Source organism: Fukomys damarensis, unplaced genomic scaffold, assembly GCF_012274545.1.
Source record: "Fukomys damarensis isolate Sample0158 unplaced genomic scaffold, DMR_v1.0_HiC HiC_scaffold_33, whole genome shotgun sequence".
NCBI classification, from domain to species: domain Eukaryota; kingdom Metazoa; phylum Chordata; class Mammalia; order Rodentia; family Bathyergidae; genus Fukomys; species Fukomys damarensis.
Genome location: NW_022900945.1, coordinates 23,223,189 through 23,248,057, shown reverse-complemented (window position 1 = coordinate 23,248,057; position 24,869 = coordinate 23,223,189). Strand labels below are relative to the sequence as shown.

General features: G+C 41.0%; 1 protein-coding gene across 6 annotated transcripts in view; it reads right to left on the bottom strand.

Moving 5' to 3' along the window:
- The window catches only part of Lrrc8d (leucine rich repeat containing 8 VRAC subunit D), a 120,469-nt gene extending 95,967 nt beyond the window's left edge, over positions 1-24,502 (bottom strand). The window contains exons 1-2 of one of the 6 annotated variants that reach the window (XM_010614680.3): positions 24,431-24,502; positions 1,441-1,573 (exon numbers count right to left, since the gene is read on the bottom strand). The gene's annotated coding sequence lies outside the window, so the exon portion shown is untranslated. The other 5 variants (XM_010614681.3, XM_010614679.2, XR_004515030.1 and 2 more) reach the window with 5 other exon arrangements.
- Positions 24,503-24,869: the final 367 nt, after the last annotated feature.

Sequence of the window (24,869 nt, the reverse complement as noted above, 5' to 3'; positions counted from 1 at the left end):
TTTTTTTTTTTTTTTTTTTTTACGCCAGCGGGGTCGTTTTTTTTTTTTTTTTTTTTTTGTACCAGGGATAGAACTGGGATCCTCGTGCTTCTGAGGCAGGTGAGCTAAACCCCTGGCCCAAAGCAGCTACATTTTAAGAGACTAAAGTTTTGAAGAAACGTTGGAACAATGGGATCTTATAATTCAAATTACTTCCAAATTGTTGTTACAGGAAAAAAAAAAGAAAAGGTGGTACAAGTATCAGCCTGCCTCAGTACTAAAGATGTTACTCTCAAAGCAAAATTAATTATGCAGTAAATACATTTATTCTAATTTTTTCAGCATTAAAATAGTCATCATCCAACATCATGAAATTTAAATTAAATGAAGTAAAGGAGCAGAGTATATGAAGTATTGTGATTATGATTATGCACTTTTCTGTGACCCACAATTTATTCATATCTCTTCTTAAAAGACAATGAGAAGATTCTACTAACTTTCATATTGTTCAAACATTTGTCAGTAAACTGATTCTTCTGAATCATCCCACTTCCCTTCCTGTCCCTGCTCAAGAACGATGTTTCTTCACCTTAGATAAATACTGTAGAAGTAGTAGTAAAATAAGGCCTTCACCGAGGGAAAAGTAGTCTGCAGAAAAAAGAGCAACCAGGGAAATGAAGATTCCCTTGTATTAACCATTCTTGTCCTAGAGTTTCCTTCTCCTGTGATCACTGGAGCAAGATACAGATATGAAATTATACTATTACCTGGTGAATTTGAGAAAAATCATTCTCAATTTTACTTTGGTGACAGATGGAATTTAACAAGGACGTCTGGTTCATACTTGTAAAGCATCGTCTGTCTCAGCACAGGGGAAACCACAGAGTTAACAAGCCAGACACCAGACTAAACACCTCAGAACTCACCACTATCCCTCATTTCTGGTCCCTACCTTTCTGTAGTTTTACGTCTACATCACTAATTCCCTCAGTTTGTGCTGGCCTGGGGCTCTTCCAAGTAGAAAGCAAGGAATCAGTATCCTCAGTTTCAGACTGGACACTAAGACAAGATTCTTCTTTCCAACTCACACGTCACCCACCCAGCTCTCACTCTCTTTCTCCACTGCATGTCAGCAGTGTCACTCTCACACCAACCTCAGTAATTCCCAGCTGTTTTAGGCCTTCCAGGACATTTGCGTGGAAAACCCCAGCCACAGAGGAACAAAAAGTGGCTGCGGCTAGGCAGCAGCAGCAGGAGCAGAGAGGGTGGTGAGGACAGCTGGGGACTCCTGAGGGACACATGCTGCCCGGAGCTTCCCGCCCATATCTGACACACCTGGGCCGCTGTGGCGGTAACAGTCTGGCAGAGCCCCAGGAGCCGGCCGGCAGTGCTGGCTACCCAGGACACCCACGCGGCACAGGCACAGCGCAGCCCGCGTGTCCACACCCACCCCGCGTGCACCTGGACCTGGCGGCCACCCTGCTCCGTCAGGGCGCTCTCGGGGACTGGGCTTCAGGCCGGCTCCGGAGGCTGGAACCGCAGGCGGTAGGGCAAGACTTCACTCCTCCATCCTGGGACCCGAGCCTTGCACTTCCTGTTTGAAAGCACAGGGGAGAAAGGAAAGCAGTTGCAGAGTGAGCCGGTGGCGGGAGACGCGCAGCGCGTGGCGCGAAGGAGGGGCTGTGGCTCAAGGAACCCTGGGTGGCCCGAGACCCATCCGCCACCGGGTCCCTGCCCGGTCCCTGCCCGCAGCCAGCCCGCAGCCGGCCTCGCCGGCCTCCCCAGCAGGCCACCTCAACTCAACTCGCTGCTGCTGCTGCTGCTGCTGCTGCTGCTCCTGCTGCTGCTGCTCCTGCTGCGCACGGCCCTTCCGCCCCAGGCGCTGCCTGCTCTCAGCTCTTCCAAGCACCTCCATCAGTAAACTCCGCGCTTCCTCCCAGTGGGCGCCCCGAGAGTCCGCCTCTTTCCTTTCCTCATTCTCCTACTCTATCCCCAGTCCCTGCCCCAGCAAAGAACTCACCTCCGGGAAGGTGCAGAGACAAGACTTAGCCTTTTCAGGGGGAATGAAGACTGGATTTATGCAATTTTTTAAAGTTAATTACCACATCCCAGTATATACACTTCAGCCAAGCAGCAGAAAGAGCTTAAGGATGGGAAATTACTTGTCTCGTGCCTCACTGACTCAAAAGAGAAAACAAGCATACTGCTGCCACAAGATGAGCTGTCAGGAACTGGAGCAGAGAGGAGAAATACAAAGTATTATAACGTGCCTCCTAGGGTTCCATCCTCAGTTGGCCCAACAGTCACCAAATTCTCCATTGTCTTTGAACACATTCTTCCAGAAAACCGATTCTTTCCCCCGTGTGTTAAAGTCTGGGATTACATTCATTTCTTTGAACTCTGACTTAAGTGCACTTCACAGTGAACTTCACTTAAAAAAATAAAATAAAAATAAACAGATGAAGACTCTGCTACATGTAGTCTCCAGGAGTTGTAACCTGGTGCCCTTGTACCCAAAATCTACCGGATCAGGGGTAGAGGACCGTCTCTGACAGCTTCTTTTATCATCAAGGTTTTGGCTTAAATAAACCATTCTTGTTCTTAAATTCAAAACGAAGGACAGAATATAAAGAATGATTATTCTAAAATGGGTGTGGTGGCACACAAGCCTGTAATCCCAGCACTCCAGGAGACTACAGGCAGGAGGATTTTCAGTACAAACATAGCCTGAGTAATTTCGCAAGACCTTGTCTAAAAATGAAAGACAGTGGATATAGCTCAGCACTAAGGCCCTGGGTTCAATCCTCAGTACTACCTCTAACTCCTCCAAAAAACGAAAAGAAAAAGCTACTCTATATAAAAAGCTAAATTCTGGCTGAAATAGTAACTGACACACATTATGTTCCTACTCAGTGCAAGGCAGCATCTCATTTTAATCTCCTCTTGGTCTTAACATTTTCCAATAGCTCTGTAAAAATCTTATTCCTGTATTCCCAAATGAGGAAACAGTCAGCGAAGTTAACTGTCCTGATGTCTCAGCTAGAAAATGGTCAAATGGAGAGTATCTGGGCCATTTCCTTCATGCTCTAAGTTTCTAAAATAATAGTGAATTCTAGAGGAAAAGTCAAGTCTAGCAATCATCTGGGATCCATTCCTTCATCTCAAAATGATCCCACAATTCACACTAGCCCCATGGAGCTGGCAGGGTTCTTCACTCTCCTGATTTGTACGTCTCTTGTTAACTGAAGCCAAGGACACAGCACTCTTTCTGTTACCTATTACTGTCTCTGTCAGCCTTTTCAGAATTACTTGATGGCAAAAGTTCAAAAGGTTCTAGGATAGCCACTCATACGCCAAGGTACAAAGTCTGCCCAGCTCAGAATCTAACCAGCTGACTAACATTTGTTCTCTGAATTCACTTTTCTCGAATATGTTTGTTTTAATAAGGCAAATGCTGTTTGCAAAAACAGATTCATGCCCTCAACTTTTAGTAGGACGGTTGGCAATTTCTCATTTTCTGTGTTCTTCTAATCAGACATGGTGGCATACACCTGTAATCCCAGCACTCAGGAGGCTGAAGCAGGAGGATGAAGAGTTTGAAACCAGCCTGGGCCATATACAGTACTGTTAGGAGCTCAAGGCCAGCCTGGACTACTTAACTAGACCCTGACTCCAAGAAAAAAAAAATGCTTCAAGCAAATACTTCATGCTCACCAGCCAGTAGCATGCAGCTATTAGTCACCTGTTTTTTGGCCAAACAGCAGAACATGAAGTAAAAAGTGGCAATGGTGAGCCCGAGAAAGATGAAATGCATCTTGCCTGCCTTTCCCGTCATTCCACTAGGGCAGCACAGGTTACAGTTGTAGAGCACACAGGTGAAGTTCAAGAGCACTGCTCTGCTAGTATGCAGAGGTGGGCAGAAGGGCCACAAGAACAAGTGAGAAGCACTCCTATTCCTCAAGCTCTCACAGTTTAACAAGGGCTTCCTAAAATCTTCCTGATGGTTCTTAGTTTCCTTTCAGGGCCTGCTTAGTCCACCTGCTATTTTTCTCAAGTCTCTTGCTCATCTTGTACCTATCAACTCTTCATCTCTCTTGATAAACTGTTTTGACATCTTTGATTCTCCCCAAAGCACTGCCATTCCTTTCCCAGCAAGTATCCAATGGGAGGGAAAGCTCAAAGGAGAGCATTTAGCTCAACTCTCACTTAAAAAATCCTGTCAATAATTACCATGTTAAGGACATATTTCTATTTCAAAATACTTCTTGGTATTCCAGCTTTCATTTGTTATTCATTATAACCCCAAGAGTCCAGAAGGACAACCTTTAAAAGAAAAATAAAGCTCTTAGGAAAAGGCAAAGGAAATGCATTTTTTAGTTTGTCTTTTGGAACTCGTGAGATTTAACTAACTTTCAAAAAGAATTCCTTTAATTCTGAAATTCAAAGTCATTAATGTAAAAACAGCCAATAGTAAACCATTCTTGTTTTGCCCTAGCACTGTGCTGATCATTTATATATATGAAGTTTGTACTGTTTAACAGTTCACAAAATACACAAGCACAACTACAGGGAGTGGAGGAACCATATTCACCTATACCTTGTGTCCATACCTGATTTTCTTTTCTTTTCTTTTTTCTCTTTGGTTTTTTGAGACAGGGTCTCACTATGTAGTTGAGACTGATCTGGAAATCACTACCTAGTCTCGAACTCACAGCGATCCTCCTGCCTCAGCCTCCTGAGTGCTAGGATTATAGGCGTGCACCACCACGCTGGGCTCCATATCTGATCTTAATACTCTGCTCTGGAGCACAGCCGACTGTGGGCTACATGCAACCCTATCTCCCTTTTAGGGTCCCTATAACTAAAACACATATGAAAATATATATTAAAGGGCTGACGGTATAACTTGGTACCGTGCTCACACACAAGGCCATGGGTTCAATCCCCACTGATACACACACACACACACACACACACACACACACACACACACACTCATTCTGTGAATACATCCCACAGTTAAAAGTTGGCAAATACTTCACAGTTTGTGGTGTTTCCTAGTCCCCACAACCTCAAAGCTTTAGCACATCATACTTCTCCATGGTCCAACTATTCTCGAGCTTCTTCTGTTTCATGGAGAAGGTGTTTCTTCCATATTATCACAACTGAGCAGGAAACAAACATAAATCACAACTTTTATCAGGAGAAAAAATTATTCTTTTAGGTGCACACAAATCATGCCAAAAAGTTGATCTTGGAAGAATCTGAGGGTTTTCTTTGAAAGTCTCTATCCCCTAAGTACCAAAGTCCATCATACTTGGAAATATTGTGAAAGCCTTTTGAAAAGCTCCAAATTAGTTTCAGGCTAATAAACTTATATCCAAAAAAGAAGGCTGCTTATCTTTTTCATTTTAAAAGAGAAAGATCTTGAGCCAAGCATGGTAGCACACCAATCCTAGCACTTGGGAGACTGAGGCAGGAGGACTGCCATGAGTTGAAGATAGCTTAGACTACATAGTGAGTTCAAGGCCAGCCTAGATTACATAGTAGTTTCTTAAAAAAAAAAAAAAAAAAGATCTACTTTGAAGGTTAAAAATGTTTGGCACAAGATTTCTCTATGTAAACATCAGGACTCTCTCTGATTAATACAGATGGATTTTTAAAACAAGAAAATGAAAAATGACAAGCTGGTTACCTAAGAGATGGCCTCTCTGCACTAGCAGCCTTCATAGCACAATGTTCTTATTTTGGCCTTCACTCCAGGGTAGGATACGTAAGAGGATTTTCTGGGAAGGAGGTCTCTGGCACTCAGACGTACCTCCTGGCCTCAGCAAAACATGGGCACTGCTTTCAAGGAAGATTTTTCTCAGAGCCAACTGGCTGGGCTGACTGGCATTTCCCCCCACAGAGGGTGAGTAGTCATCTTCCAGGAGCCAGAACAAGAGTCGTCTCCCATGGCAAACTGTAGCACGAGGCTACAAATCAGCTTCATAAAACTCCTGCCCACAGCCTCACATAGGCTCTCTGTTAACATAGAGCTTCCTAGTTTTGAGCAAGCTGAGAAGGAAGGGACTATTAAGCCTGCCCATTGGCAAGATGTGCAAGATCCACATTACAAGGCAATGTGGGTCTCCCAGGCTCAATGCCTCAACATCCCTGGCTTCCAGAGGCATATCACCAACCTCGCACAGAATTACTACCCTAATTGCACAGAACAAACTGTCACTCACTCTGCCTCCCTGAATTTTCAGAACTGCCTTTGCAGGGAAGGGCCATTATCACCATGCTACAGCACAAGACACAGAGGCTCCCAGATGTTAAAGTGATTTTCTCAAAGCAATGGGTAATGGAGCTAAAACTCACCCTGGATTTGTTCTTCCTCATTTTAATTAGAGAGATGAGTGGGTGCATTTTGGCTATGGACTTATTATTCTGTGCTACATAGCTTTTACTCAGAAAAACCTCACTCTGAAAATATAGCTTTCTGATACCTGCCTTTCAAGTGCAAGGGCCCAAGTTCAATCCCCGGGACCACAAAAAGGAAGAAAGAAAATATAGCTTGTGAAGTTCTCTTTTAACTGCATCATGCTATCTCATCATGTTGTCATGGTTTAGTACAATGTAAAGCATAAACTATTTTGCAATGGGCTGATTTTAAATTATAGTAATATAAGTACATATAAATTGGGTTAAATATGCTGTTGGGCTGCCGCTTTTTATAAAATAATTAAATAAGACAGACTCTGGTCAAATTGTGATAGACAAAACCTTAATATAATTTGTTCAAGTTTCCCCTCTGGTTTTTCAGTTAATGTATGTATGGAAAGTATACCGTGTTGACTGATGTACTGTATTTTGTAGGCATAATATGAAAGAAGAAGCTGGGTGTGGTGGCACATGTCTGTAAGCCCAACATTATGGGAAGCTGAGGTAGGAGGATCCAAGCTCAGATGGGGCAAATTAGCAAGACTCTGTCTAAAATAAATACACATTTTAAAAAACAAAACAAAACAATGAGGGAGGACCTGATATACTTCAGTGTAAAGACCCTTGGAGGGCTGGGGGTTTAGCTCAGTAGTGCCCCATCTGCCTCACAAGCGCAAGATCCTGAGTTCGATCCCCAGTACCCCTCCAAAAAAGACCCTTGGTTCAAACATCCCCCACAAAGAAAGAGAGAATGGCGGGGGGAGGAAGGTAAGTAAGTTTGGCTAAATATAAACACACATACACAACTGAAAAATGTTCAAAGTGTTCCTGCATAGACAGCTAGTAATGAACAGCCTTGAGTTATTTACTGACTGTTGATTGTGGTACCACAGAGACTAAACACTACCCTATAGTTCATTTTTCTTTGGAAGGTATGTTTTGTCTGTTTATCTTCTGTGGTGGACACCTCTGGTTCCTTTCTTAAAGAATTGTTTCAGTTTTCTTTGGTAATTTTTATTTTTAAAATAATATATTTTATGTCCAACAACTTAATTGGTCATAACAAATTTAATAAAATGCAATGTTAACAATATGAAGAAAATGCTCTTATGAAATGACATTAAGAGCCAGGCATCGCAGCGCACACTGGTAATTCCAGGACTCTGGGAGGCTGAGATAGGAGAATCACAACAAGTTCAAGGTCAGGCTGGGCTACATAGTGAGTTCATGGCCATCCTGAACTACATAGTGAGACCTTGTCTCAAAAAACAACAAAAAAATGACTTTTAGAAAGCCAGGTATAGTAGTACACACCCAAATCCCTACATTCTGGGAATTTGAGGTAGGAGGATCACAAGTTCAAACCCAGGCAATACCCATCTCAAAACAAAACAAAACAAAACGGCTGGGAAATAGAGCTCAGTGCAAAGACTCTGGGTCCAATTAAAAAAAAAAAAAGATTTTATATATATTTATATATATATAAACAAAATTTTTATATATATATATATATAAAATCTGGATACATATATATTTGGAAATAACAAAATATAGAAACTGACAGGGAAAAAGTCACATATCACCACCTTTAATACATCAATTCTGAGTTATCCTCTGTAACAGAATTAATACTAAAAATACAATTTATGAGTAAGGTTGCAAAAGTGGATCCTTTGATTTTCATCCGTTTTTCTTTGCTTTGTGGTGGATGCTACAGAAAACAGAATGAGAATAAAGTGCATATAAAACCTAGAAATTTTATTATAAACTTTTGAAAGCTATTTTACTGTCAAACTAACCCTAGCTCAAAACATGGAAATCCCTTTACATGTATTAACTCACTTATTACTGATTACCTTGATGTTTTTTGGTCAGCAAACAGACAAAGAAATCTTAAATGACTTCCCAAAGACACAATGTTAATAAATCTCAGAACACAGGCAGCCTGATTAGCTAGACTCTACTTTAACCAAACTTTTGAGACCAGGTCGGTCCTTCAGACCAGCCCTGAACTCACTATGTAGTCCAAACTGGCCCTGAACATGAGGTGAACCTCCTGCCTCAGCCTCCCTAGTGTTGGGATTATAGGCATGTGCCACCACACCCACTCTTAACCAAACATTTTAATACCAACGGGATTGTATTTGCTTCCTCCAGTATGAAAGTTAATTAGGTACAGTGCCATAGATATGACAAAAGGAAAATAGCAAAATAGAAGCTCAAAGATATTCCTTTTTGTAACAATAATATAATCACTGGTTTTAGGGGCAATAGGTCAAGAGCTTCTGGAGGTCAGTGATGCAAAGCCTGGTACACATTGCTGAATAAATGAATATTAAGAATAAAGGATTCCAGTACCCAGGAGGCTGAATCAGGAGGCTTGCTCTGAGTTCAAGGCTACATAGGGAGTTTAAGGCTGCCCTGAACTATGTAGAGACACTGTCTCAAAACAAAACAAAAATAACAGAAAGAAAGTGGGGGTCAGGGAAGCAAAGCAAAGCAATTTGTGGAATGGAAACACCAGAAAAATGAGCTGCTTCCTCACCTTGACCAGAATCCTAGATTTCAAGGCTCCAGGACTGTCTGGCTTGGATAGGAGTGAATTAGCAAAGGAAGGGAATTATAGTGAACCCTGTGTACTTTGATCTTGGTAAAGCAGTGGATACAATGTCTGTGAAATCAGAATAGCTTTATCAGCCAAAACTTACATGGGTATAAGAACCACACAGCAGTTACACAAAATATGGAGAAAAAAAAACCAAACCAAACCAAAACAAAATACTGGACATATTTACTGTGCTAGTATGATGAAGAAAAAAGCCGGAAGTATTCAATCAGTATTTAAAGTAACTTAGAAATCATTCACACTACTACAATCAAGTTTGCACATAACACTAATTTGTGAAGTGTGAAAAGGGCAAATGAAGGTGAGCCAATGGACTTAGTTAAATTAACAGAGAAGTGAAGAAAAACAAGCTCAGTTGCAGTTTTGTGTTTCCTTTAATTTGCAGGGAGTGACTGAGGATGTCCAATGCGCAGTAACCACCTCTAGACCTGAACTGCTGAGAATGAACTATGGTAAAGGAACATGGATGTTTAAAATATAAGCCCAGCATGGTAGCACATACATGTATGTCTGTGGTGCTAGCTATACAGAAGGCTGAGGTTGAAGGCTCACAAGTTTGAGACCAGTCTAGGCAACCTAGCAAGACCCTGACCTGACACAATAAAATTTTAAGATGTAAGGATCACAAAGTATCATTCTATTGTTTTATATATCATAAGGAAAGTTCCACAGGAAATAATACTCCTTTCAACAAAAAGACTTGTTCACAAAACCCAAAGGAAAAAAAGGGGCCCAAACACTAAATTTTGGAGGTCAGAGGAAAAAGTCAGTGGTGTATGTCTAATCTGGCCCCACTACAAGTATGCCACACAGGAAGAAGGTCATGAGAAGTTTGCAAACACACGAACCACACGAAAGGGGGAAAATAGCTTAAACTTGGACTAACAATATTTTTTTAAGCATAAATTATAATTTTTAATTTCTTTAATGTTGAGAAATAGTTTCTCCCTTGATAGAACTGTTTATCTTCCCAACAAAAAATTAAACTTCAAAAGTCAGCAGTTGATGTAGAATTTAAGACAGAGGAGTAAGAGAGGTCTGCATCATTTGGGGAAAGTGACCCATCCTCAAGCTGGGTCCCCAGAAATGAGCAAGCAAACATCACACAACTCCTAAGTGAGTGGAAGAAATGAAGTAATAGTTCTGTAGCCAACACGTAAGGTAAGGATCTTTCCTGGATATGGGCTCAGGTATATCCCAGCAGACTGGTTTATGCTAGAAGAGCATGTTTCTAGAAAATAAAACTCTGAAAGAAGAATCTTGCATAATCAAGGCGTTCTAATATGTCACCCTTTCTACTCTCAAATGTAATTTATACAATTTATTTTTAAAAGCAAAGCTCTCAATATGTAGGAAATATAGGGAAAGAATGCCTCTGGGCAGTGATAGCAAACCTGTTAAAGATTTGGTGCCCAAACCGCAACCCCAAACCCACTTTTTTATCTCAAAGTGCCAACACAGCCCCTCTGTGCCAACAGAGAGGGCTCTGCGTGCCTGCTGTGGCACAAGGGTCATGCCACAGACTTGCCCCCACTGCCTATGGGTATCCGTCGAGTTACTGACAATAATAAGAGCAGCAGCTACTACTTTGAGTATTAACTATGTGCCAGAAACTCCTGTTCGCATTTTAGATAAATTACCCTCACCCCTAACTGTAGCAGGTAAATATCAACGTGTCTTCATTTTATAAAAAGTTAAATAACTTCCCTTGGGTCCCATAACTAGCAAGTAGCATAGCAGGATTAAATTCTAGGCAGTAGACTCCAGGGTTCTCATTTCGAGAGACCATCAAGGAAGACAGACTGCCAATAGTGAAAACCTTTATATCCTAATTCCTTTTTAGTAAAAAGAGAAAAGAAATGCAGCAAAAGGCTTAGAGATCAGAGCCATACTACCTTTTGGACATGAACAGGGAAAATGGATGTGAAAAACTTCAGTGACGATTCTGAGACTACTGCTTATTTACAGGGAATAAAGCAAACCCGAAATCCTAAATGTCCCTAGGTTTGATGACTGGCCTTTAATGGCAAACTCAAAACTACCCTCAACCCAGACTCTAATCCTGGATATCCTAATGCCCTCAGCAATCCTTCCCACACCAGGCCTCAGCCAGAGTCACCTGCAGGCCTTTTAGAATTCCCCAGGCTCCAGTGGCACAAGCTTATAATCCTAGCACTCTGGGAGGCTGAGGCAGGAAGATCACAAGTTCAAATCCAGCCTGGGCAATTTAACAATTTAGTACTAGGGACACCACTCACTGTAAAGGCCCTGGGTTCAATCTGTAGTACTGTAAGTGGATGAATGAATGAATGAACGAATGAATGAATTTCCCAATCTCTACTCTAGATCTGAAGCATCAGAAGAATAAGGGCTGTGCTCTTGGAATCTGCACATTAAGAAACTCCAGGTGACCTTAAAATGCCACCCAGTGGGAAATACCCTGCTATAAACATACAGCCCATCCCATCACCAGAACTACTAAAGTCAGACATCAGAGCAAATCATTTCCCTTTTCAAGAACCTCCAATGGGCCAGGGATTTATCTCAGCAGCATCATGACTGCCTCTCAAGCACAAGGCTCATCCCTGTACCGAGGGAAAAAAAGAAAGAAAGAAAAGAAAAAACCTCCATTTGAGCAACCTATGTTCAAAGGCAGTGAAATGCAATCCAAATTGTTTAGCAGGATATTCTCAGCCCTCTGAAACCGTCCAAACTACTCCTTTGGCATCCATTCCTCTTGTATCCCACTGTCTCTCACAGCACCACTCCCAAAACACACTACCTGCTGCTGTCTCCACTTTGCTGCCCCACCATTCTTTCAGCTCTCCCAACAGTCTTCTACTGATCACCATCTTTCTCATCCTTCAAAGATCTGTGTATTAGTCAGCTTTTCTGTCACTGGGATACAATAACTGACACCCATACTTTAGAGGAAAGGTTTCATTTAATTCATAGTTTCAAGGGAATGAACTTAGTTCCAAGATAGCAAAATCACAGTGGAAGGGGAGCCCTGACAAAGATACGTATTTCATGGTAGTCAGGAAGCAGAGCAAGGGATAGCAGGAGAGAGGCAGGGACCAGGGATCATATACAGTACCCACAGTCACTGCCTCCAACCAACTGAGACACACCCATGGCTGATCTCCTAGGGTGGCTCCCAAACCAATCAATTGGCAGAATTAAATTTAGCCACCATACCCTGCTCAAATTATTCCTGATCTTTACAATGAAAATCATTCTTTCCTGCTAGGCATGGGGCCGCATGCCTGTAATCCCAGACCCAAGAGGCTGAGGCAGGAAGATCACCAAAAGTTTGAGGCCAACCTGGACTACCGAGTGAATTCTAGGCCAGCCTGAACTACATAGTGAGGCTTTGTCTCTAAAAAAGGTCTCTTTTCTCTGGGAAGAAGTCCAAAAAATATAGCTCATGCAAGAATACAGCATATGTTGCACAATAAACTGCATTATTCATTACATTTGGTTTCCCCTTCAAATGGGCATTATTTTCCCTTCTCGGGATAAATTTTTTTTTGGTTTTTAGAGACAGGGTCTCACTATGTAGTTGAGACTGACCTGGAGCTCACTATGTAGCCCAGGCTGGTCTTGAACTCACAGTGATCCTCTTGCTTCAGCCTCACTATGTAGTTGACTGACCTGGAGCTCACTATGTAGCCCAGGCTGGTCTTGAACTCACAGTGATCCTCTTGCTTCAGCCTCCCAAGTGTTGGAATTACAGTTGTGTACCACCACTCCCAGCCACGGGATAAAAATTTTAAAAGTCAACCTTTAACTGAAATGTAACATAAGAACCCTAATGGGCTTCCCTATTGCTTCCAGTAACCAATCTCCAAGACAGCAGGGACATTTCTTACTCATCTTCCATATTGTGGAGGAGAGAAAGACTTGGGTTCAAAGCTTAGTTCTTCCACTTACTTAGTACACTGTAACCATGGACAGGTTATCTGAATACATTCAGCCTCAATTCTGTATTTAAAATGGGACTCTTTCAGAGCTGAGGTATGAATAAAACACAGAAAGTGACCCACCATGAAGCATATAAAATGAACCAACCAGAAAGCCGTGGCTATTATTATTAACTTTTGTTTCCCATCCTACTGAGTGTACTGCAGGTACAGAAAATGCTCAAAAAGCACTTGATTTTTCTCCAAAAAAAAAAAGGGGGGGGGAGCATTTGTTTTCAAAGTAATAAACAACAATTTCTGAAAGCGCTTTCTCCTTAATTTTATTGTTATGAAGGACATTTCATAATATTTCTATTGAGAAGCCATCTCTTCACTTTCCTTTTTCCCTTCAAAAATCAATGTATAAAATTCTAAGGAACAAGCCTTGTCAGTGTCCCTCCTACTCCAGCAGGCTTTTTGCTTTGAACTACAGTAACTGCCTGCAGCCACAGTGTCGCCACCCAGAGAATCGCCTGCTTCACCCTTCTAACAAACAGCACTTTGTCGGCAGATTGGAGGCAAGCCCAATGTAGGAGGGGGGAAAAACCAAGGAAAAGGAGTCTGGGCCAGAATCGAAGTCAACACCTACACTATGGTCTACACCATAACAGGTAAGAAGAGGACTGGAAAGAATGGAGTTCAGATCAGCACAAACCTTCCCCACCCACCCATGGAAAATGCACGGCAAGATTCACAAAGGCCCACTGCCTAAAACACATGGTCTTTCTTGTTAAAACACTGTCGTACATACTAACCACCTTGTCCTCACCAAACCAAGTGCATTACCATTATTATCCAGCCATTTACAGCAAATGAAACCTGTAAGATTAAGCCTTGAGAAAGCCAAAGTCACACATCAGGACCAAAATTCAAGTTTGCTAAGCTCAGAATTTCAGATCTTCCTCACAGCCCTCTATCAACTGTAAATGACAAATTTTAAAATGCTTTTGAAAGCTTACCAGATTCACTTCTTGTAAAGGTAAAGGTGAAACAAGACAGGTTTTGTGCTCTTGAAAACAATTCTCGTGCCAAGGATGAGGGCTGTCATAGCAATAGGGTTCCAGCTACAGTCCTCATAATGATCAGTCCAGTATCTTAGCACAGTGTTCCAGGAAGACACTTAAATTAGCTCTCTTCCTAGATGGAAACTGTCTCCACAATTTCATTTGCTCACTGTTTTGGGGAGGAAGTAGGGAAGGGATATAATTTTATTTTGTTTTTTTCAATCAAGCTCGGATTTTGCCTTTAAAACTGATGAGAAGCCAGCCGTGGTAGCACACACCAATAATCCCAACACTCCAGGAGGCTGAAGCAGGAGCAATTTAGCAAAAACCTTTCTCAAAAAAGGGGCTGGGGAATGTAGCTCAGTGTGGAAAGCAAAAAAAATTTCTAAAGGAAATGTGTGGTCATTGTTATGACAGCCTACAAAGACCACATATACACAGATACTAAGCTCTCAGTTGCTTGGGTTCAAACCATAACTCTCTGCCACTTAACTACAATTCAAACTATGTGACCTTGAATCACTTGCCTGTTTATGGTGACAGAGAGGAACAGCCAGACTGGAGAGGCAGCCTTGGTTTCCTCTGCTACAAAAAGGAGACTACTGTAAGGAGTAAAGGAGCTAATACATATGTAAAGTGGTCCAAACCATGCCTGACACACAGGCATGCTCCATAAGCATTTCCTACTATTACTTCCAGTTTACTCACCTAGCAGGACTGGGTATTTTTAAAAGTATACTTAATAAGAAAGTTAAAGGAGACTTCTTCTTGTTGTACTTGTTGATCCATAGGGCCCCAAACTAGTGCAAATATTATTAAGTTTAACCTCCCGAAAGGATCTTCTAGGATTTCCATCTGTGGACTGACTAGAGTCCCCAGAAGGCCAAGCAGTGGAATCTAAAGAATTTTCCTTCTTTCCAACAACAGTATAAGGAAACCTCAACTTATTCTCTCAATACTACAAGTCAGTTTCTAAGAGAAAACAACAAAGATTCTTACTGTAATAAAATAACTAATGTAGGGCCGGGGGAATTTAGCTCAGTAGTTCTGTCGCCTGCCTTGCAAGCACAAGGGCCCGAGTTCGATCCCCGTACCAAAAAAACAAAACAAAACAACAACAACAAAAAAACTAATGTAGGTGTAAACTTCAAAATGCATTTATTCTAAAAGCAATCAAAGTGTTAGAAATCTAAAGCCACACTAGTTGGAAAGACACAACTCAGCTCATACCATGGTGTCAGTTCTAGAGAATGGAATAAAACCTGATGATGCATCAAAGGTTTCTTTCCTCTCAAATTCTGAAATTCCAGGAACAATGCAACAGACACCTGAGGTGATTAAGAGACTTAAAAGATTTTTATTCTCAGACTAGGATTCTACACTTAGCTAGTACAAAGATCTGTTAAAATACTATCACCAAGCTCTTCTCCTTTGAAGGCATACATACAATAAATGATACTTCAGTCACAGTAGGTCATTCCCAAGAGCAGATACAACTACAGGAGCTGTGGCCTTCTGCAATACAGGTATGAGATGATGTCCTAAATAGGGACACTGACCAAATGGGGGGCGGGCTAAAATACATCAGATGTTCTCAGCAGTGTGCCCAAAAGAGCAAAAGCGGCCCCAGTGTCATCACATCATAGGGTCAGGGAGGAAGGCACAGGTCCAAATCCACCTTTCCCTGGAAAGTGCTGTACACACCCTCTCAGACAGCGTCATGGTGGTGATGGTGGTGGTGATGGAGTGGTTTGTGCTCTCAACACAGTGCACTTTCCACAGTGCAGATATTGTCAGATTTCTTGGTTTTCTTTTGGCTGTGGGCTGCCCTTTGGACCACCCTCACCCTTTTTTCTTGTTCCATAGTCTCCTTTCTGACCCAAATCCTTTCTCTCCTTTTTCATTGCAATTCTTTCTGCAGAAGTCACAACGTGAATTAGCACAAATGCACTGGGAATAGGAAAGGAAAAGTATATATTGCCCTTCCCACATAGATGCTATACCATATCTAAATACTTATCACACCGGGTGTGGTCAACTAGAAGTGGTTCTTGTCATTTTGCCACTGGGCCCATTTGTTCTCTGAAACTCATAATTCGCAAATTCTCCCTGAGCCTCAGGCAGAACATCCTGTCTCCCAAACTTAAAGGTTAGAAATTTGTTACCATTGCAAGTACTGGGGTTTTAGGATTTTCTTCTGTTGTGTGTGCATGCAAAAAGGATAAAATCAACTTTTGACGTGATTATACTGAAACTGACTTTTTAAAGTATATTGTTGTGCTTTTACTCAAATGCTATGCTTCCATTTACCTGACTACTTACAGAGCTATCCATCTCTATAGGCCTAAGCTGACAGCCTGTATCTAGCCCACAAAGCTATTTTTTTAGTCTACAGAAGTTTTTATTTCAAATGGTGAACCAGCCAACCTTTTAAAATCAGATTTTACATAATAATTCAGATTCCAGGCTTATGGTAAAAAATCTGGCCCTTATCCCCACAAGGCAACCATCAACTGCTTACCAAGCTCTCTAAAGGTAGGATCTCCATTTTCTATTCAGCCCAGAGAACCCCTGGCTGATCATCCTATCTTGAGGATAGTGCTTAAGTACTAGATGCCACATATATGACTCCCACTTCAGGTATGGTTTGGTATATGACTGAGACAGATGTAATTACAAAGTTTCTGCTTGGCATAGAATTTGCCAGGCAGGGCTGGGTATAGTGGCACAAACCTGTAATCCCTTCACTGGAAGAGACTGGAGTAAGAGCACCCCAAGTTTGAGCCCAGCCTAGTCAACTCTATGACTCTGTGTCAAAATAAAAAAACAAAATGGGCTGGGAATGTAGCTCAGTGTAAATCCCCACCACCCAATAAAAGAATTGCCAGGTGGTAGGCTAGGATGTTGCTTGGCTCAGTGGCACAGTGTTTGTTTTGCATACAAGGGCTGAGGCTAGATCTTTAGCACAGCAAAAAATTAAAAAAATAAACAAATTGCATTAACTATAGAATTCGGTGATGACCAGTTAGCTCAGTTGGTTAGGGCATGGTGCTAATAATTATAGAACTTGCCACAAGTATCTTCTAAGGAAAATATTTTAGAACTGAGCAAAAGAGAGAATGTTTTATAGTAGAAAGATATTTTCAAATTAAAGAGGAAGCATCCCCTCTCTTTTATGTGTGTATAAAAAGGAAGTATAGTTGTACAAGATGTATAATTACAATCCACTTGCCAATTTGTATTTTATTAGACTGTTAATATGAAAAATAAAATATTAATAGAAAATTTAACCAAACAAATTCAGTCCACTGAAATGATTATACTTCAGTATAAAAATTCACAAATAAAATAGACTCTGAATATAGTACTGATTCTTTTTTTTTTTTTTTTTTTTTTTTTTTGGGAACCTTGAATATAGTACTTATTTTTTTTTTTTTTTTTTTTTTTTTTACTTTGGGGACATGGGAAATGATTTTTTTTTGTATGTATTTGTTATAGAATTTATTCAACTTAGACACAACTCCTTAGCAAAGAGCTGGCTACATGTTCACATAATATATTTGAGTACAACAGCTATTGTAGGGTCCAATGTACTGGGTACTACTGTGGCTTTCTGTAAGTATTGGTGATAAAATATCAAAGGGTTGGAGAAAACACCAAGACAATTAAGAGATTGAAAATTATCATCTTAATTCTAGGATAAATGTTCATCCATTTGTAATTCCAGGTTGGTTATTTCCTAAAACCACTATGGGATGACAGGAACTGTGCTTTCAAAGCCTGCACACCTGTACACCACTATAGCCACACTCTTCAATGAGAAGCAGGAACTAGAAGAGGCATGTGGAGTCTTTACACCTCAGAATCTGATTCAGTTTCACTGAACAGAAGTATTAATAGGTATTACAAAGTGAATAAGTAGAGAAAAAAAAAAAAGTACAGTGGATACGAGAATGGGCTTTGAAGTGAAACAAGCCTAGTTTCAACTTCTACCTCCACCATGCCTCTGTGATATTTTTTGCCAATTATATACTTTCCAGCCTAATTTCTCATCTGTAAAGTGGGTGCAGGTTTGCCTTTTACTTAAGATTACTTTGAAGATTAAATGAAAACACAAGTACATTCCAGAGCAGAGGTGGGGATAATCTGTATGTTTAATAAACAGTAGCTGTTATTATTAATAACTTTGGGTATTTCATAAATTGTCCAACTACTTCTTGATCTGGTAAGTTTAAAAATGCTGTATCTGATAATACACTGATTCGCTAAGTTTAAAAATGTTGTATCTGAGAGTACACTGATTTTATAAGCTCATTCAGTAGTATGCCACTGTAAGTATCATGAGTGTCATTTCACCAAGAATTTCATTTTTTCAGTATTTCTTACAATTGGGTTGGGAACAATCAGTGAAGAGAACTTTGACTGATGGCATTTCCTCCTCTGATGGCTATGTTCTATCTCCACAGTGAAATCTAGAGAGGCAGCCAACAATTTTCAGAGAGAAATGTGCCTTACACATTCCTTCTCCCTGCTCTGTAGAACTCTGCCTATCTGTAGATGCTAAGCTTCAGCAATGGGATTTGTGTGTTGCTAGAGAAAGGAAGCTTTCGTGGGCAACCTTCCTAACTATTACTAGCAAATAGAAGAGGAAAAATATCTTTAAGAAAAGAAATGATCTTAATGGAATTTAACACCATTATTTGTGTGCCTTTCCCAACAGCAGGTGTCAATGGGAGGATTCAACATCACAGCAATAGTAATTCTGAGACTCACAGGCCAGTAAAATTGTAAATATAAGTAATGATAAAATTGCCATGTTAAAACTTGAAAACAAGAAAGGACACCAAGAAACCATCACTATTCTTTCATAAAAGAAAACGAAGAAACAAAAAACCTCAAAGTAGGAAGTAGAACTCAAGATATAAAAAGACCCTTGAAAATGAATAAACTTAGCACTAAAATCAAATGTGAAAAGCCTGCTGCTTCATACTTACTCTTCTCATTTTTTCATAAGCTGGTGAAATTGCTATCACGGACCTACCATGGACACAAATAACCAAGAATGTACTGTGAGTTGCCACCCGGTTCAGGATGCACTACCTCATGAAGCACCAACGGCCACCTGCTGACAATGGGCCCACCTGCTGACTTGCCAGCACCTGCAAGGGCAGTAATGGAGAACCTTCTAGACTTTCCAGTGATACAAACAGCCTGCTGCAGCACCCATGCCATAGGTTTGTTACCCTATTCTAAGGAGTTTGATGTCTCCTCCAAAGTCTTTGTCGTAGTAACACACCACTACAGGCTTGTCAGCCACAAATGCTTTAATACCTTCTTTAAGGTGTCTTGTGGTTCTCAGTCTTGGATGGACATCAGTCATTTGGGGGCAGACAGGAGTTTTTTCAGAATTAAAATCTGCCTGGAGAACGGGGAGTTCGAGACCAGCCTGAACTAAGTAGTTGAGACTATCACAAACAAAATGAAACTCTGCTTTCAGAGTTTGATTCAGAAGCATGCAGAAGGGTCTCCACACATCTTGAAAATATCGTCCAGCCCGACTGTTGGTTAAGAAGTGGTACCATATTCCTTTACATTTGTCCTGAATTCATATCTTAAAAGGCTTTAAGGTAAACTTTCATTTCATTGGGTAACTAAGATTTATGGAGGATCTGCCATGTGAATGGGCCTAGAAAAATCAGTGAAGAACAAGACAGATGTTTCTGCCTTCACCCTACTGAGTACAAGAGCAGGAACCCAAAAGGCAGGCAATTGCAACACCACAATCAGGTGGAATTATACTGGAATTAAGTGAATGATCAAGGTTTCCTACATTGAAATGCTGGGCACTTCATGGACTTTAAAAACATGGCATCTTAGCCAGACATGGGGGAAATGCTAATATTTTTACCAGAGTAAAAGACTGGTAAGGATCTTGTCATGGAGCTTACATTGTAGCAGTAACATCCAAACTTGGAAGGTGTTACACAAGCATCTTTCCTAAGTTAAAGTACCCATGACTTTGAATAAAGCTCAATGGAAACAATTAAGATTATATTTTCTGTTTTCCAAATCTTTTTGAAGCTTAGGCATTTCCTGTCCTATTTATCTACCAACAGTAAGTTGAACACAGAAGTATTCTTCAGAGATCTTCCTTGGATTTTCCCATCAAAACACCATCCTATGGCAGTTCCACAATTTTCCCTTAGTATTTGATCTCATATTTGCCCACAAAGAAACTCATCTACAAATCTCAGGATGACTAACACATCCGAGTGTGGTTTCCCTGGAGCAAATCTCTATTGGTTAGATGTTTCATAATCCAGAAGAGCTTACTGTCATCTGTAAACCTAGAAATTCCACTGTGTGCTCCTTCTTTTGGTTTAATTATGTAAATAAGACCTGAGGGATCTCCTTGTTTACACACGTCCAAACAGAGGAGAAATCTTTATTCTTAGCCTTTGTGTTAAGGCAGACAGACTGTAATGCCCTCTCCATAACTATGTGTATAATCTCACATTATCTCTGTGTCTGAATACTCTCCTCTATAAAATTCAAGAGTTCGTCCCTTTTGGCTTTACTATTTATCATATTTCTTTTTAAAATGATACAATATTATTTGTTCCAAGGTGACTCCAATTCTAACATAGGCTTTGAAAATGTAGAACAATATGTAAGGGTTTTCAACTATTTTCCCCCTCAAGAAACCTCACAAAACAACCTGCCCTTCTTTAATAAGAGGTATCCTTCATCTCCAAAGGATATAAACAATTTTCCCACATAGACCAGTACAGAAAGAGAGACAGCAGATTGTACACACTCACCAGCACGGGATCGGGTGGGCACAAGAGACATTCATAACAATGAGACTGTACACACTGGCTATGAGATTTGGCATTCTGCTTTGGCATTCCTTCAATACTGAGATGGCTACCACCCAAACCAAGGAGTTTGTTAAAATCCAGTTTGTTGGAAAGAGCTAGAACATTTGGAGATCCTGCCATTAATTACCTAGGACTGATTTCTGACCTGCTTGCTTCACAGGACACCTGGGAATGATAACTTTTAATGTCTTGTCAGTGAAGATGTATGATATCCAAGGTAGTCTGAAATTACGCCAATGATGAGTGAAAGCCCAGCTCTGGGGAAAATGATTGTTTCTAAGCCTCAATCCTCTTTCCCTCCCGCAATGTACAGCCATCACTAAGTATTCTGGCATACCAGCAAAAACAAATCTTAGCCAGAGTGGGAACCAAGACCATCTGTGGTTTTGCCAGTTACTTTGTCTACCTCCTCACAAATCTGAAAAGCAACTCTGATCTGGCCAGCTTCATATTTGCATAAAAGATTAAAAACTCTCTCTAGATGTCTAAAGAGAATTATGAAGACCCCAGAGGAGGGAGTACAGATTTCAGAAATCTTGCAACACACTCAATTTCAAAATGGCACATCAGGTGAGAGGTAAATACAATGTGGCTTGGCCATGCACACAGATTTCTCAGAAGCCCCCAAATTAAGGATTGTCAACCCCTGGGACTTCCCTTCATCACTCAGCAGCCTGAGCTCCCCAACAGGACCACCTGTGCCCTGAATTACTGAGTTTTACATACTACTAATTAAAGACTGTGAAGTTTTCATCAATGTCATCCTCACTCCTCTCTGATAGGATTACAAGGTAGAAACAAAATTCAAAGGTCTCAGTCATGTGCATGCCATTAATTCTAGCACTCTTGGAGGCTAAAGCAGGAGGACTGCAAGTTCAAGTTTTACCTAAGCAATTTAGCCAGACCCTGTCTCAAAATTTAAAAAATTAGAAAAAGGATGGGGATGTAGCTCAGTGCAAAGGCCCCGAGTTCCAATCCCCAGTATCACCAAAAACAAACAACAAGAAACTTCCCCTCAACTTCTCAAAAAAAAAAAAAAAAAAAAATTTGCCCAGTGAATACAGGATGTAGCAGCTAATACAAGAAAATTTGGGAGTTTGGACTACCTATAATCTGCACTTAATCTGCACTTAGTCTACAGTAGGTGTTTCTTGAAAAATTAAAAGGCACCTGTTAAGTTTAACTGTTTATGTAGACATCTGTGCCTAGGTCTCAGCAAACAGCTGTGCTACTGCATGCTTCAGCTAGTCATGTCCCACTTACAAGATTCTCTAAGACAACACGTAGAAAGCAGATTTAATGAAGTACTGTGGGCTATTTAACATTAGAAAAGTTATGTGGGGTGAAGGGGGGTCTCATTCTGTCTTTGTGCATCGGACAGTTCTAGAGGAAGAGAATCAACTGACCAAAATTGCCAACAAGCAGACTTTTCCTCAAATAACAGCACTACACCCTGTCCAAGAACTCAACAGAATATCTTCACAAGCAGAGATCCTTGTTACTGGAGTACTTGAACAGAAGCTCCCTAGCAAGGAAAGAATTTACTAAATAAGTTAGATTAGGCCTCTCTGAAATTCCAGCTCTGATTCCATGACTCCTCATTTAGCCATGGTGGCATTCACATTCATGTTTATGGCAGTTTCTCAACCTCCACAGTGCTGACATTTGGACAGGATTATTTAGGGGTGGGAGGCTGACTTGTACAACGAAGAATTTAAATAACACCCCTGGCTTTTACTCACTAGAAGTCAGTAACACCTGTCCCTTAGTGATTGTAACAAAAAACTCTCCAGATAGCTGCCAAATGCAAGATCACCAGGTAGAGAGCCAGTGGTCTTCATCTTCAGGAAAATGATTAATATCACTAACTTGTGGTTAAGTTTTCCTCTAACTACATTATTCATACTTTCTGCTCGCCAGGTGAGCATATTTATTGCTTTTAATCTGAGGCAACCACATTCCTAAGTACTGTCAAAAGTCAATTCAGATTTGTGCCCCTCCCTGCACATTTTCAAGACTCCAAACACTTTGAACTCTGGAACAACTATAAATGCTGGTGTCCTCCTGTGTACTCTTTTCTCTGTGATTTCAAGGACCCTCTTATTCCTTGTTAAATTTCCACAGAACACACCCCAGTTTCCTGCTCACTGCTGGTACTCAATAAATATTAACTGGTGTTTTTTAGAATGTCAAACACCAGCCCCAATTATAGAGAAGTGAAATCTCTTACAAACTACATTTCAAGAAAACACGTGTGGCCGGGTGTGGAGGTACACACCTATAGTCCCAGCACTTGGAAGGCTGAGGCAGGAGGATTACCTCCAGTTCTGGAATACATAGTGAAGACCAGCCTGAACTACAGGCGAGATCTTGGCATTGGGAGGAGGGAGGAGGTAAACGTGATCATGTTTTGACAAAGTTTACCTTTCACACTTGAGAATAATCTATTTTCCAAAACAAAGCTACCAAAACAATTTAACTATTTGGACATGACAAAGACATAAAAATTTTCTAAAATAAAATTTAAAAGCTGTACACAACATAAAGCTGAAGGGGGGAAAAGGCCAAGTTTTTCTCGATTTTTTGTTTTAAATGCTAAAAAAACAGCAAGGGGAAAAAGATATGAACATGGCTCAATACTCTGTTGCATCATACAGTAGACTCTGCATGGCAGTGGAGACGGGGGAGGGGGCCTGGGTCATCTGAGGACACTTTCTTCATCAATCCAATCGACTCAATTTTAATGAAAAAAACTACACATACCCTCAATAAAAAACGAGACAAGTCTAAGATAAAACTTCAATTGTGTAACTAAAACAATTCAATTCAAGATACTGGAACTCTGCCCACCTCGATGGCTTACCTAATCATTTTACAGAGGGCTCCCCGAGTAATATACAGAGGTCAAACATTCCAAATCAACTTTCCTATATCCTTATTTTTAATCACCCAAGTTTAATGTTCTCTCCTATATCACACTTCAATTTTAACAAGGTTTTGGAAAACTGGCGTCAGAAGAACTCTAACCCTGTCCTAGCTGAAGAGATGTTTGGTGGGTACTTATGAATTAATGGTAAAAATAAAAGCCGACTGATGACCTCATTTACCCTTATGGTGCAGAATTCTTCCCACAGTCTGCAAGATCTGATGCCCAAGAAGGTTTGCGGAGAAAGGTCTCAATCACTGTCGTTCATGTTCCCTGGTTGTGGACAAGTAAACAGCCCTCATTGTAGATGGGAATTCCCTGTCTGTCCCAATTCTCCCAATGTCCGACACAGATCATGTTACAAGTGTTCAATAAACGCTGCCTGAGCGGAATTTTATTTTTAAACCTGCCAAGAAAAGTTTCTAGAAGTCAGGTCTTTACTTCTACGACTTTCTCAAAATATGTCCTCAGAGCTTTCTTACCTAATAAACAATATTTTCAAAAGTCGAGGAGGAAAATCTGAGAAACAGGAGCTAAGTACAGTATGAGCCTGAGTGACTCAAGTTGGGACCACCTCCACCCCTCAAACTAGCATTCCGAAGTATCTATTCCCCATCTCTGCCTACCTCCCAGTCCTCTTCCGTCTTCGCACTTGCTTTCTCCTTCCCGAAATCCTACCTCCAGCTTTCAGCCAACTGCTGGGCCCCACCTCTTCTATCCAGCAGGGACCTACCTCACCTCCCCCTCGACCTGGAGCAATTCTTCACTGCAAATGGCTTTTTTTTTTTCAATAAAAAATTTAAAATTTCATTTCTTTAACGGCTAGGAATTCCCCAAGTAAAGGGAGACAGAAAGGAGAGAGCCCCCCGTTAACCCCCCAGTAAGCAGTGGTGATGGTTTTCCGGGCAAGAACCCTAATTCTTCTGTTTTCCAAGCCCCCGACAAGATTCAAGCAGAAGTCTCGATCCCAAGAGTCCACGCTTCCAAACAAGCTGGAAGCGGATTATACCGGTACCCAACCCGGAGCTGGGCAGAGGCGCGCCGGGCGCACCTGCGGCAGCGGCT